Below are 16,881 nucleotides of genomic sequence, written 5' to 3'. Positions count from 1 at the left end.
GAATGGATAAAGAAAATATATATATATATATATATATATATATATATATATATATATATATATGTTTTTCTTTATGAAATCCTGCTTTTCTAATTTTGCTGAAATGAATCCTAATGTTATATATAACTAAAAAGAATTAATAAAAATAAAGGTTAATAAATAAATAAAAATTTAGAAAATAAAATCCTTTCGAAAATTTACAGCAAAGTGGATGGAACTGGAGGACATATGTTAAGTAAAATAATCCAGACACAGAAATACAAGTACCATATGCTCTCTCTCACATGTATAAGCTGAAAAGTGACCTGAAAGTAGACTAGTGCTTATCAGGAACTGGGAATAGTGTGTGGGCTAGGAATGGAAATATGGTGGTTGGATTTGATCATACTCAGAAATCACCAACAATCACCATTAATATGTACAAATAATACATATTAGTTAAAAAAAAATGTAAAATATTTATAGGTTAGCAAAAATTGACTTGAACCTCGAAACTATTGTGTAAAGCTATAGAAAACATGTCTAAGACAGTTGAGAAAATACAAAATAAAATATCAATAAATCATATATCAGAATAGAATAACTTGAGCAAGTTGAAATTATTTGAAAATGTCAAAATTTTTCAATGTTAATTAATCTATCAAAATATGAACAATATTTTCAAAGTAAATAAAAAATAGCATCTATTAGACCTTAGATAAAAAGTATCAAAAATTAATGGAGAACAATTTTTTTTCCAAATAAAATTTAATGTGAGTAAAATAGTAATCATAGGAGAAAACCTACACATAATTTTATTTACTTACCCCAAATTAATTTCAAACATCATTTTAAAATGTGAAGTGTTGAAACCTATCCCATTAAAATCTGGATAAGAAGAGGGATGATTGATATCATCAATATTAATCAACATTTTAGTAGATTTTTGTCTAATTAAAATAATGTATTTTGAAGTAAGTCATGATATGGGAAAATAAAATTAACTAAGAATATTGATTAATTTGCCTGCATTTAAAAAATTCCATGTGAAACTAGTAAATAGGAATTAATAAATTTGTTTAAAATTCTATTATAAAATATATCTATAAATCCAAGTAGTTTTTTAATCCAAACAAGTCAAAGATGAAAACAGAAAAGAATAATTTATCACAATGACCAAAAAACTATAAAGTATGTAGAAATGAATTTAATAAGTAATATATAACACCTAATATGAAGAAATCTATAAAATGTTATTGAGGAGCATAAAACAAGAGCTTGATAAATGTAGTAACAGACTTATTCACTACTCAGTTGAATTAATGGCATAAAAATTATAGTTCTTTCCACATATACATATGTAACTTGATATCAGATTTTTTAAAAAATATACTTATATTAACATTTTTTGAAACAGATTACCAAATGACATTTTTTGAGGGATAGAAGAAAATACTAAGCCAATTTTCAGTTTCACAAAAGAGAATAAATTATAAGAATTATTAAGAAAAAGGAAAAAAAGGTGATTAATAGTAATAAAGCATTTGTATCTATATCAGATTAGAATTTTCTAGAAAGTTCCTACACTATTAATGGTATGCTATTATGATAGGGTTAAGCAAGGAGATTAAAAAAATAGAAAAAATAATTCAGAAACAAATTTTATTTTACAGAAGAATTTAATGTATATTTAAAATGGCAACTGACTTTTTTCCTAGAAAGTCAAGAAAGGTCTTTTGTTGTTGTTGCTGTTGTTTTGTCTTCAGTTTTATTAAGGTAAAACTGGCAAATAAAAATTGTGTATATTTAAGTTATAAAAAAAATAAATAAAAATAAAATAAAATGGCAACTGAATTTAGTGGAAAATAGATTAATCAATCATTTAATAATAAGTGAACTATAGGAAGAAAAAGTTCAGATGTGTTTCTGTACAATAGGTTGACTATACATAATGATGATGCAATGTATATTTTAAAACACTAGATTAAATGGTTTTGAATATTCTTACCATAAATATATGATAAATGTTTGAAAATACAGATACATTTAAACTGGTTAAAAAGTTATAAATTTAAGCATGGATCAAAGCATCATAATATAGTCCATAATTATGTATCCTTTTTATTTTTTAGATATCAGTTAAAATTGTTAAATTAAATAAACATGTAAAGACTTCCAATTAATCACTCTTTTTGTTTCTACAGTTCCAGTTGTAATTTAAAACAAGTAGCTGCATTTAAAAACAAATAGAGAAATTAATTTTAATATATTTTTATTTAACCCAATGGTTTACCAACACAATTTGCAAAGAAAATAATTGTTAGTGAGATATTTCATGTTCATTTTGTTGTCCTAGTAATTCTGTGGAATCTAATGTTTATTTAACACATAGCACACCTCAATTCAGACTAGACACGTTTCAAATATTCAGTAGCCTCATGTAATCAATGGCTGCCATATTGCCTCCTTTCTCCATCCTTCACCGTTTGGTGAGACATATGCTGTAGGCTTCATGATAAGTCTCCATATTATGCAGTAAAATGGCTATCTAAAATTGTTTTACTTTTTGCAGTAGTACTGGAGATTTAACATAGTGATGCTCTACCACTGAAGTAACACTACCCCCTTTTCAATTTTATTTTTAGACAGGGTTTCACTAAATTGTTGAGGCTCTCCTGGAACTTGAGATCCTCCTGCTTCAGCCTCTCAAGGTGCTGGGATTATAGGAGTGTGCCACCATGTCTGGTTACAATCTATAATCTTAAAATTATAATATGTTTTTGCTTCACTTCTACTATCTCCTAACTAGTTACTTATCATGATGAAATAAAAGTACTAATACTTATGAATATATACACAGATAATTATTACTGCATTATGATCTAATACTTAAGAATAACATAAATGTCAATCGTAGGGGAAATGTTGAAAGGGTCATAATCACCTATTTTATGAATTAGTATGCAGGTAATAAAAATTGTATCTACATGCATTGATCCAATAAAATTGTCTTAATTTTGTCAGACAGGAAAAAATGTAGAGACGAATATATGTTATATTATGCTATCTTATCAAAAAGGAAAAATTTTAAAAAGGGAAAACGTGCATTGATATGTATACAGAAAATCAATATGGGGAGGTAGCTACTAAACAATGTTAATTATATCAATATGTTGGGAATGAAGAGGTAGAAGGGAAGATATTTATGACAGTTACTTAGAGAAAGATACATGATAATTGATTTAGTCCAAAGAACAAATACTTTGAAATAGAATAAAGAATAACAGAGACCAACTGTACAACACATTATTTAACTTGTGGTGCTCCATGCCTGTAATGTCAGCATTTGGGAGATAGTTTTTCTCCTTTGTTTTTTTAGTGTGGTACTGTTCTACCAATGAACTACACTCCCAATCTGTTTTATTTTTTTAGTTTTTAGTTTTTCACGTTAAATTGCTGAGACTGTCCTGGAACTTGTGGTTCTCCTGCCTTAGACCCCTAAGATCAAGGTGTGGAAATGGCTCATATATATTAATAACATTTTATACATGCAAAATGTATGTCATGAAACATTATTCAGTCTTAAAATTGTAAAAAAAAAAAAAAATCTTGTGCTTTGTGAGAGAGTAGGGCTGAACCCAGAGGACACTGTGCTAGGTTAAAATAAGCCAGACACAGAAAGATTAGACTGCATGACTGCAATTATGTGTGAAACTTACAAGAGTTGAAGGGTGTTTATTGGGGGTTGAAGGACAGAGAAATGAGATATTAATCAAAAGATAAAACCTAACAGTTGTAAGAGTAAGTTTTGGAGACTTCACACATAGTATGGTGACTATAGCTAATTACATTGAAGGCATAAATATAAAGACAGTAAATCATAAGTATTCTCACCACAAAAACTGTAGATAACTAATAAAGATAACTATGTGAGGAAATGGATATGTTAATTACCGTAACTGGAGTAATCATGCCACAATGTTTATATATCAAAAATTGCATTGTATACCTTAAATACATACCATTTTTGTTTGCCAATTATACCTCAGTAAAGCTGAGGAAAGAGAATCAGTTTTCTAGAATTCAAGAAATAAAAGTAAAACCTTTCAAAATAACAAAAAACAAACAAATGAACACAATCAAACAAAGTGCCCTACCAAACAAAACTTACCCTCAGTATTCCTTAGGGTTCTTCAGAGAAACTGAATCAATACATAAATAAAAATATCTCTATAAAACATATATAAAGATCATATATAAATCTCTCTAATAATATTAATCTCATATAAATATCTCTCAGTGATAATAATATAAGAGAGATATAATATATGGAGATCCAGGGACAGTGGAATAATTTAATCTAAGTCTAATGTCTTGAAAACCAGAAATGCTTGGTACAGCTCCCAAGCTGACTTAAAGAACCAAAGGTGGGGCAGTGATATAAATCCTGAAATCCGAAGATCCAGGGACAGGAATCTTCACTCTCACAGGGGTTGAGAAAATGTACATCCTTGCTCAAAGACAGAAAGAGAGAGAGGAGTGTGGGTCAGTGGGGGCGGGGAGAGTTCTACCTGGGCCCTCAATGGATTAGATGATCTCAATCTATGTTGGTGATGATGAATATTCTCAGCCTACTAACTTAAATGCTAATCAGTTTCAGAAATATTCTCACAAACACACCTAGAAAAAATGTTTACTAGCTAACTGGACCCAGTCAAATTAAACAGATAAAATTAATTATTACACCCTCTAAATGAAAAATCAGGACATAATAGGTCTATAGTTAGTAGGATTATTATTATTATTATTATTATTATTAATTATTATTATTATTTGTACTGGAGATTGAACCCATGGATGCTTAACCATGAGCCACATACCCATCCCTTTTTATTTTTAATTTTGACACAGGGTCTCACTAAGTTGCTTAGAGTCTTGCTAAATTGCTGAGGGTGGTCTCAAACTTGCTACTCTCCTGCCTTTGCCATCAAGCTGCTGGGATTACATGTGTACACCACCACACCCAGCTAGTATTGCCTGCATGTACTACCACACTTATCTGAATTTATTTTGCTAGGATTTCATAAAAAAATTGTGGAGTATAATATATGAACATACTCCTACCACTGACATTGACTGACAATTCCTCCCCACGGTTAATCATACCGACTATTTTTTTGCCTAGACTGAGTTCAAATTTGACTGCTTTCCCAATGATTTCCTTAGTGATAGTGATTGGAATTTGAGTCCCATGTCTTTGTCTTAATGCTGTTATGTATTATTGATAATGGTGTGCTTGCTTTAATACCCTATTGGGAATTGGGAATTCCCAGCAGCACTTAGTAGAATTTGGCACAAATTATTAACTCAATATATTTTTATGAGGAAAATGTTAAACATGAAAAGGTTTTCCATCATTTTTTTATACCATGTTAAAGTAACTCCTTAAAAATAATTCAATCTGGATGTTTTGGGGAATTGGAGATACGGTTCAGGTCTCATAACAGAAACGAGTTTACTATGAGTCAGAAAGTTGGAAAAGAGGAGACAAGTTTGCCGTTTCTGTATTTATTTTATAATACTTTGGAGACCAAAGACTATTGGAATCTGGAGATTTATAAAACATTAGCTCTCCAGCTTTCCTATGTTTGGTTTTCCAGATGATACCTTGAATATTATGGGTATTCATACAATACAGAGAAGATTAATCAAAAGAGAAAAACACGTTAGTGTCTTTTTTAATCATAATTTTAAATCTCTCCTTTCTTTACCTCCAAAGATTTTGATAAAATATTTTCCCATAGTTACAATATTTTTTTCTTTGGAATGCAAATTCCTGGTGTAAACCGGTAGCATGATCATTCCAGGCCAGATCTCTTAAATCATTAGCATATGCTGAAGGTTCACCTATGAGTTTGAGGCATGTTTTCAAAACCCATGGTAATAAACATAAGTAGAGAACCCAAGTGGAAATATTTACTTTCCCTAGAAAAATAAAGGTTGGAAGGCAGTAGGGATGCTCATTCCATGATATAAACCTTGCTCATTCCTGCCCCAGACCACTCACAATATACTTCCATGCAAAAATTTTCTCTTCTCCACTGCTGTTCACTAGTCTATATTCATAAGGAATTTAGTTCAAACTCAAAAGTAGTGTTTTCCAAGTTACCATTCAAGATTTTCCCACTCTGATAATTCCATTACCTAGATTTACATTTAGTATATATCCAATCATTGTAACATACTAACTTGCTAGTATGTTGTTTTGCCAATAGTTTTGGATTGAATTGTGAATTGTGTCTATTTTACTTGAAGTATATGGTTCTTAACTAATCAGAAAATTTATCCCATCAGGCTTAAAGAATTAATTTATATGATATATATATATATATATCATAACAGAGTAAACATATTTTAAAATGCTGGAATCTTGGACTTTGACAAGGTAAAATTAAAATGTGATAATTGTAAAGTAGTATCTTTTGTCCACAGAGGCTATAGGACAAGTGCATAATTGGGGTATGTCACAGGATAGCGATTTATGTGAAAAAACTCCATTTCTTGGCTGTAAACAAAGCCATCAAAGAGCAAGTCTATATGTTAGAGAAGTTCTCATTAAGAGTGATCCAAGAATTAGTGATAGAAGAACAAAAATATCGTAAGGTAGGGAAAATGCATGAAAGTCAGCTCATGATAATACTGTCATTATTTTTAGACCAAGACATTGAGCACTGAATATATGCTAATCATTAAAAGAGATCCATTTACACATATCTCATTTAGTCCCAATTATATTATCCCATATAATATATGTGGAGTTATCCACAAATTATAAATGCAAAAAACAAACAAAATTTAGAGAAGTAGACAAGCTAAAAATAAGTAGAGAAGGGAAGTTTTTATTAACAGTCTAAGTGGCTACAAATAACCACAAGTGGATAGTCAACTAACTAATTTGACCAGAAGAGTGAAAGCGTCCTTGACATTCACTGAATGAAGAGTAATAATGAGAGGTGGGAGAACTGTATGAATTGGAGAGAAGAAAAAAAAAATATCTTTCCCTAGTGGGTTTTGGTAACCTCTCTTCTACCCAATGAAGAATTAACTGTTTCACAAATATTTGTTGGTAGCAACATGGAGAGTGCATGGCTATTATGCATACTTTAATCTAATATTCCAAGGAAGAAAATGTTTGGTGTATTTTCCGTATGCATCAAATCACACCAGTAATATAGCATCCATTTGCAAGGCACTAATTAAGAGAAACTGATAAAATGCCAATCAGAAATGGTCAAAAAGATTGCAGAGGGTGTTCAAAATCATTTTACAATGGAAATGTGGATGTTTACTTAAAGAAAACATTGAGGGGGCATTAGTTCTACTTTAACTGTTTAAAGGGTTCTTATGTAGTGGAGGAAACTAGGCATTTTGGTGATTGTAAAATATTACTTTTTCTGGGTGCAGTTTGAAATAGAAGGAAAATTCTTATAATCATCTTCTAAATTGGAAAGGATTATCATGGAAGCTGGTGAATTTCTAATCTCTGGAAGTTTGAAAACAGGTTGTGCAACTTCTCATAAGAGGTACTGTCCTCTTCTAAGATTTCTATTCAATGTGTGAAATGACTTAACTCCAGAATTTTCTCTTTCAAAGGAAAGATGAACCTACTCAAAATAGCTTAATTTATAAGGGAGCTCATTAGCTTATGAAAATGGAAGTCAGGAGATAAGGTTTGCTTCAGGAATAGGTAAGACCCAGAGGTTCATTTAGCTCTGCCTCCAGGAATAAAGTTTGATTTCTTAGCCTGACTTTACACACTTTGACTGAAAGTTGGCATGGTTCTTGAAATACATACTTTTTGGTTCACATAGACATAAGAGAAATATTTGTTTCAATAAATTATGCTACTTTTGGTGTCATACCTATCCCTGATTGTTCTAATGCTGTACTTCTGGGTTCTAAGCCCATCTCTGATCCATAAACTGTAGGAAATACATTGTGACTGTATTGACAAATTTGGCAAATCCTCCAAAGCAAGAAGTTTTAACCTTCAGCGTCATCAGAAGCCCCTGCATTACTTGTTAAAGATTACTGGGCTCCACCCCCGGAGTTTCTGATTCAGTAAGTCTGGAGTAATAATTTGTTTACTTTTCTTTTCTTGTACATATTTTGTTTAATTTTTTAATTTTTAAAAATCTTTTTAGTTGCAGATGGACACAATATCATTATTTTATTTATTTATTATTGGGTGGTGCTGAGGATCAAACCCGGTACATCACACATTCCAGGCAAATGCTCTACTACTGAGCCACATCCACAGACCTGTTCATGTTGTTACAATAATTACTATAATTTGGATCTAGCATGTTTGCCAAAGGCTTGTTTGTCAGCTGATGATGTTATTGGGAAATGGTGGAAACTTTAGGTGGTGGGGCTCACTTGGAGGAAGTAGGTCAATGGGGGTGTGTCCTTGAACAATGTATCTTGTCCCCTGCCATTTTATGTCTTTCTCAGCTTTCCCTGCCATGAGATGAGCAGCTCTGTTCCACCATGAATTACCTGCCATTATGTTCTGCTTTTCCAAAAGCCCAAAGTTGCCATGATTAAAAAATCCGAAACTCTGGGCCAAAATAAATTTTTTCCCTTAACCTGATATTTCTCAGGTATTTTGTCACAGCTTTGGAAAGATTACATAATTATATATTATATAATGCTTTGGAATATATATATATATATATATTATGTGTGTGTGTGTGTATATATATACACACACACACATACATAAACACACACATACACTGTGCAATGGCTAAATTGAACTAATTGGTATATACCTCATATAAAATTTGCATTCCACCATTCCACCTGTGATAATGGTGATGATCACTCAAAGACTTAGGCTTTGAGAAACAATGCCCAAGCCTTGTCTTTAAACAAGATGTTCTGAATACGAACATAGTCATATGTATTTTTAAATGTCTATCCAATCCACGAAGAGGTTGTATTAAAATACAGGTTCTGTTATAGTAGTTTTGAATGGAGCTTGAAATTCTGAATCTCTAATTAAAGTTCTCAGGTGATACTGATGATCTTAGCTCATGGTCCTGACTTTGAACAAGGATTTAGAGTAGATCCTGATTGAATTAATTAGAGGAATAGCAGGTGCTCTCAGCGTGTAGGCTTTTTGTGAATCATTATCATAGTCAATCAGGACTCAGAGGTTAAGACCCACCCAAGAGCAAGTGGAGCAGGCTTCCTGTGGAAAGAAGTCTTTGTAAGAAGGTGGGTAACCAGATTGGTTGGGTTGAACTTTATCTTTTAACTTTTAGTTTGTAGGAACTGCCTTGGCTAGTTTGTGTTAATTTTCAGAAAAAGAACTTACCTTCAGAGGCAATTAGTAGTTAAGAAATCAACTTAGATATATTTATGCACTTATTTGATTCTATAAATTCAAAAGGAGTTTAAAATCATGAAAAATATCACTGGGCTCCAAAGTCATCCTGCGTTTTAAATCACTAGAATTTTAATATCTCCTTTAACCCTTTAGGTACGTACCTACATGGCTATCCTCAGGGAAAAGAGTAGGATTTATTTTTTTCCACATGCAAGGGAGATTGGTATAAGAACATCAATTTTGTTTTTTTTTCTAACTCATCTGCAGTATTTAGTTTACCTTTACTAAAGTGTGTTCCTTACTAATAGCTACTAATGTGATCTGAATGAATAAATTAACTTATAGAAAATACTTACATGACAGAGAATCAATAGAGCAAGTTTGAATCTTTAGAGGATATAGAGATAGCAAATAGGACAAATTAATCTGGTGATTGTTGACAATTTAATGTGAGCAGACACATGAAAAATCTCTACTTGGTCAGGGAGGAGGAGGATGTCTGTTATGTTGATGATGAAAATATCAGAAAATGCAAGTGCAGGCATTTAGGTGCCTTAAACCTCTGCTTTAGACTACACTCTTAAAACTTGATTTTGGCTGATATTGATTGTATCCATTATTTATGGGAGAAAATAGATTGAACCATCATGATATTAGATATGTACTCCATTTTACCCCAACACACCTAGGTGGTATTTGCAATTACTTATGTGAGATTACTTTAGTGAATTCTTAAAATATAAAGAAGGGGAAGAAGAGAGGAGAGCACGGGAGATGCTTTCTGTGCACACTTTCCTTGCAGTTGCCCATTCTCTTTGATTCTGAAGGCTGGTGATGGGATTGAACTGCATTTCTTAGGGTCATATTTTATAAACCTCAGGTAGCACTTCCTCAGGCTCTCCATTCTCTTTCCACGAATATTTTATAGTTTGGATCTGCCGGGTAAGCGTCATAAAAATTACAAGTTTTATCACCCCACATTAAAGTGACTGGTATGATGATCTGGATGAGTTAAGAGCATGGCTAATTATCTACCTCTTATCATTCACAAGGTCAATGCATCAACTGCTGAGAAGGTCAGTGCTAGGTGAAGGGCTGACAAGAAGTTGGTCGGTTTTGTGAAAGGATCAATGACCTTCATTTGTCATAGATGGCAAAACAGGCTCAAATCATTTCCTAAGAGGGCAGCAATACCTATATAAGTATGTCATTATGACAGGATGCAGCAGCAGATGGAAATAGTTATTATTGAGGCAATAACAACAATTACCCATTGAGTTTTTACTCTATTTTTTAATGTTCCATGTATTATATCATTTAATTTTCAAAAAGACCCTTTAAGGTTTATTATTATTACTATTATTATTATTATTATACTAATTTTATTGAAGAAGAAACAGCAGGTTTTTAAGAGTTTAAGTAGCATACCAGATTGACTTGACCAAACTTGTTTATAACAGAAGCAAGCCTTCGGAATTCAGGAGTAGTAGGCAGTGGTAGGCAGTTATAGGCAGGAACCGAAGTGAATGGCTGTCCTATAGCTCATGGTGCTCTGATCATATTCAATGTGACTTCCTCCAGCTGCACTCCTAAGACAATAATATTTCTGTAAGATGTTATGGGTGTTCTTGGGGGAAGAAGTGTATCAAAGGTGAATAGGAGAAGAGCTTCCTGAAAAAAATCAGCTCACATTCATAGTAAGCAAGGTTACTTCTGGTATAAATTCTCCAAGAGAAGGATATAGTATGGAACATAATCAATAGATTATGGAGTATTTTCTCTAATGGTTCACAAATTGAGAAGAACTAGATAAGGGAAATAGTATAAGGCAGAGTTAAAGTCCTAGTGTCTCAGTACATCAGGGCTGTTGTAGCAGAATACCATACACTGGGTGTGGGTGGCCTATAGACAGCAAAATTTATCCCTTGCAGCTGCAGAGGCTGGAAGTCCAAGGTAAAGGCACTGTCAGATGTGGTGTCTGGCAAGGCCCATGTACTGCTGTGTAGGTGGCTGTCTTCTCACTGGGTCCACTTATGGCAGAGTGGATGAGGGATTTCTTTGGGTCTCTTATTAGGGTGCTAACCTCATTCATCACAGCATTGTCCTCATGGCCTAGAAATCTGCTAGAAGCCCCACATCAAAATACCATCAAACTTGGAATAAGGTTTCCACAGATGAATTTTGGTGGACTTAAGGCATCCACATTTAGTTCATATAGCATCAAGCTTTGGACCTGTGTGTATAGTTAACGGCGTCTCTCCCCTTCCTTCCTGCTGTAAAAGTTACTATCATTCTTCCTGAATTTAATGTGAGTAGTAGGGTAATGATAAGCCTTTCTTGTGTCATAATGGGTACAAAGTTCTTTGGTATTTTAAACATGACATATACTGGATAGTTGTTTAAATGTGCTGATATGTTATCCAGAAAGTTAATACACATAATGACTATCTGACACTTTATCTTTTATCAAGTGATTTTTCCTAAATGCATTGTTTGAAACCGTAGCTTAACTAAGGAAATGACTCCAAAAGAACATAATCATAGAAATTTTCTTTTTCTCACAATGAATTTGGGGCAACTTACAGGAAGATTGAAAATTTAATATACACTTTATAAGAAGTCTCCCCAAAATCAGACTCACAGTTAAGTTTCATGGATCAAGGCAAAGAAAGAATTATGAATGAAGACATCAGCATATAAGAGTATATATTCATTGAAGTCGAGCTCCAACCCAATCCTAAACTTGCTAGTAGATAAAGAACTTGAATTGAAGGGTTCCCATCCTGGCTGGTCACTCAGCTTATCACTTAGAATGAAAGTTTTTTTTTTTTTTTTTTTTTGTCAGAATGGGAAAGAGGAACCAAGATGGGAGCAAATATGTAATTAGGGAAAAGAAGTAACAGAAACCACAGACGTTTAGAGAAGTTTAGGGACAGAGCCAGAGAATCCTATCTGCTTGATCTAAAATGTCTTTTTAGCTCCTGTATCTAGAGATCTCATTTTACATTTATCCCTCTCCTTCCCTCCAAGACTCTATCTATGTAATTGCCACACTTGGGTGGGGAGTATAGACATCAAAGATTAAATTATGACATGTGATCTTCCTTATGTATCCCAGATGAGTCTGCCAAGTAAAATGCAGAATATAAAAACAAAAGAAAAAAAAAACACAGCATCTGTGTTATATCCTCAGAGCACATGGCCTGAACCAAAATCCGTTTACTTTGGAGGCAGAACAAATACCAGATCACAGAAATCCTTAGCCAGTAGGAACAGAAGCGTCTCATGTCTTGCCCCTTTACTACTAAAATAAGAAAAATTCTGTTGACTAAGATATTGCCTCGATTACCTTGTGAAGTCTACAGAGTTAATTTTAACCATAAGTGCTGGAATTTATACAAAAATGAGACTTAGACACATGTGAGTTATTTACTGAAATTGAAAAGGTGCTCCAGGGTCCCAACAGGTTGAACTAAGGAAACTGATGCCTAGGAGGGAGTTGCTGTTTCTCCAAGCAGGTGATGACAAAGCAAGCCTTCTGGTTTCTGCTCATCCCGTGTGCAACCCGCTGAGACTCTCCACATGTCAGTTTATATCTCAATCCTCATGCTGCACTGCATTTTGTAACTCAAGGAGTGCAGAGCTAATTAGAAGTCAAAACAAGAAAGCATCCAATGAACAGACAAAAGAAAACAGATTTCAAGTTAAGCATGGAAGGGGAAAATGGCCTGTGTTTCCTCTTCAGAAGGTGCTTTGGGAATGAGGCTAAGCACTTAGAGTGAGTTAATATTTACCATGATGTGTAATTATAGGAATTTGAGCTGATGCACTTGGGTAAAAATGGTCTCCATCCTTTCACAAAGCAGTTTCTGCTAGACATGAGGATGGCACAAACAAGACCACTGAGAGAGATGACTGAATAATTAAAATTCTGGTCTGCTTATAAGAATTAATTGTGAGTTCTGAATAAATACTTTATCATTTTAGCCTGTGAAAAATGTAGGAGACCATCCCCCTTTTTGAAAATGCACCAATATAATTTTAAAAAAATCTAACTCTCTAATTGGCATGTCCTTTGGCTTACACCTTATTACATTAGTTAGCTAGATTCTAATAGAACAAGGTGTGGTCCTCCAGACCCTCTGTACCTATCATCATAGTACCCATAATCCTTACATACACACAATAGCTTAATTGGTTAATTTTCTCACTCACTGAGAAAATATTTCTTGAGCATTCTAGTCTGAGTACTAGAATAAGTTTCATGGGGTATACAGAAATGAGAGATATGTGGTCTGGGCCCACCAATCAAACAGACTTCATTATGATTAAACACCCACATGTAATCATGTATCCCAGCTTTCCTTAGGCCACATCATTGTTTTTATAATAGATATAGATAGATAGATAGATAGACAAACATAATCACTGTTTTGATATATATATATATGTGTGTGTGTGTATATATATATATATATATATACACACACATATATATATATCAAAACAGAGAAATTTATCTCAGCATAAATAAAACATAATAATACATGCAATTATATATGATTACAACAAATAACACAAGAACAAAAATTCTAAAATCCTAACTAGCCTCATTTCCTACTTAATATTGTTATATATGTTTACATGTATGCATGTGTATATCATTAAGGTTTTCCCAACCTAAGCAAGTTTTGAAAGCTCTCAAGTATCACATGAGGAAGCAGTACAAACAGGTGGGTATGAGCCTGAATTTGATGTTTGAATCCTGACTATATCACTTAATCATTTTGTAACCCTGGGCAAGTTCCTTAACTTCCATCTTAAAATGGGAGTTAAAGACCAACCCTTTCTTACCTGTATTTACTGTAAATTTTAATGAATACCAAAGTATTTGGTACAGTGCCTGTTATAAAATAGATGCCCAATCGTTATTTGTTGTAGTCATATATAATTGCATGTATTATTATGTTTTATTTATGCTGAGATAAATTTTTCTGTTAGCATTTCTGAAATTGGGATATGAATTAGCATTTCTGATTTTGGAGTTTGAATTAGAACCTTTAGCATCTTATATTTTATAAGGGAGAATAATATAGAATACATATTTTTATAGCATGGGTTTGTTCATGGGTTTATGAACAAAACTATCAGCTACCTTAATATCCATACCTTTGTCTCTCTCCTTTATCCAGTGCAGTGTGACGATCTGATGTTCAGGTCTCATGAAGTTTGCATTACAGGTGAGACCTAAAAAACTCTGAGTGCTTCTGTTGTTGCTGCTGGTATAACCTGAGGATATTTGCACTGGGGTATCTACCAGGGAAGGGCTGGGGCATTAAGGTAACTGGAAAACATTAACTTCTATTACTTTAAGAGTAAATGGTGCTTATAATGCCTCAAATCATTTTAATTTCTGCTATTATGGTGATCATCTTGTGCATACATTTGTGTATCATAGTCTATTATACATGACTCAAGGCAGCACTACTCAGAGCTCCTTGTACTTTAATAATTTAATTATCTCTTTTAGGTTTGGTTTGCAGATTGCCCTTCCAAAGACTCAGGCTTGTTTCCTGCAGCCAGCTCAAGCTGGGAAGTGAAGCTGAGGGACAGGCAATCTGCGGTCATCAGAAATTGCCCCTTCTCTTAAGAAAATAAGAATCACTAACTTGTTTAAAGGTGAATTATGTCGTAGTCATCTTCTCACTCCTGGGATCCTGTAGGTGCTGCACAACTGTCATAGCAGAGGCTCAGGTTGTGAGGTGTGGTGTGTGTCTGGCAGTGAGCATATCCCCTTGCTGGACACTCAACCCCACCTCCTACCATTTCTGCCCCACCAAAGTAGTCAGTTTTGAGGATTCTGTAAACACCATTTCATCCCTTTACCTCATGGACTAAGGGAGGTAGCAACTTTCTGCTCTTGCTAGTTTTGGAGTTTCCTCCCCATCTACTGTTTGGTACTTTTTTTTTTTTGTAATTAGTTTTCTATTTTAGAATCTTGCTAACTACCTAACCTGATCTTTGCTTTCCTGACATAGACCCATGTCGAAAGACCTGAGGAGAACAGCTGCTACAAAACCTTGAGGTCTACTCTGATGTATCTGATCACCAGGGAAGACAGTATAGACTTGATAATGGACCAGCAAAATATATCTAATTAATTAACACATGAGCCAGTGTGAGGAGAGAGTCTTTGAAGAATCATTAAGATGTGGAACTTCAGAGCAGGCTGATGGAAAGGGTTGGTGAGGGTGGTGAAGAAGAGCATTTTTTGCATGGAGTTCAGGATAGGGACACTGATAGAATAATGATTTGCTTTGGAGTATTATACATTGTAGAAGACCAAGGAAGATAGTGAGAAATTAATGACAACAATCTTGGAAGCAACTAATATAATTTATTCTGATCTTAATATTTGTTAAGTGGTCCATATACATTCTATAAAGTAACCCCACAAAACGCTGTAATGAAAGTGTCATTAACCACATATAGTGATCTAGACACTGAAGGTTTCTCATTTCTCTGGCCTTTAACCTCCCAATAAGTACCTTTTGACTCTCTGAGTCAACTTTTTAAGATTTCCCATGTAAATGAGCTCATGTGGGCTTTATCTTGTGAGTGGCTTATTTCACCCTATTACAATGCCCTCCAGGTTCATCCCTAATGTCACAAATGCCAAGATTATTTTTTTCATTTTCAAGGCTGAAAAATATTCCAGTGTGTGTGTGTGTGTGTGTGTGTGTGTATTTGCACGAGTGCACAATTTCCATACCTTGAATATTGTTAATAATTCTATAATGAATGTGAGGATATCTCTTCCAGATAGTGAACTTGTTTTCTTTGGACATATATACTTTTCCAAGTAGTAGGTGGAAGCTAAAAAGTGGCAGAACTGAACTGTCACATGTGAGGCTAGATCCATCTCCTTGGCCCAACCTTATTTTCCATCCTTGAATGTGCCAAGCTAGTTCCTACTCCAGGGCATTTTCACGTTTTCTTTTATCTCTTCAATAGCTCTGCCTCCAGATCTTCATGTTTCTCCTTCTCACCATCTAGAATCATGTCGTCCATGTATATGATTTGGACAATTTTCTCCCATTCCTCCTGCTCCAGCTAGTGTATGAACTTCCTGAGAGCAAGGACTTTGCCTTCTTGCTGCTGTCATTTTAGAATAGCACACAACACAGGGTAGGTATACAATAACTGCTCATCAAATAGAAGATGGCACATAATGTGACTGGTAAATATTCATTCCCTACTCCCTGGACCACCTCAAACCCCCTTCAGCCACTATCAAAGGCACATACTGTACACACCAAGATCAATGGATCTGCTTCTAGTAAAAAAAAATATTAGGGTAATCGATGAATGGCAGGATTTGGAAAATCTCACGCAGCCACTATTACCGTGTAGGCTGAGGAAGGAGATTCTTACCCTGCCAACCATTTCTATTTCTTAGGTAATTAAAGTAATGAAGTTTTCTCGGAGCACAATGCGTTGTACACTAT

The sequence above is a fragment of the Marmota marmota genome, unplaced genomic scaffold (genome assembly GCF_001458135.2).
Source record: "Marmota marmota marmota unplaced genomic scaffold, marMar, whole genome shotgun sequence".
Classification (NCBI taxonomy): domain Eukaryota; kingdom Metazoa; phylum Chordata; class Mammalia; order Rodentia; family Sciuridae; genus Marmota; species Marmota marmota.
Note: the sequence above shows the minus strand (reverse complement) of the source record.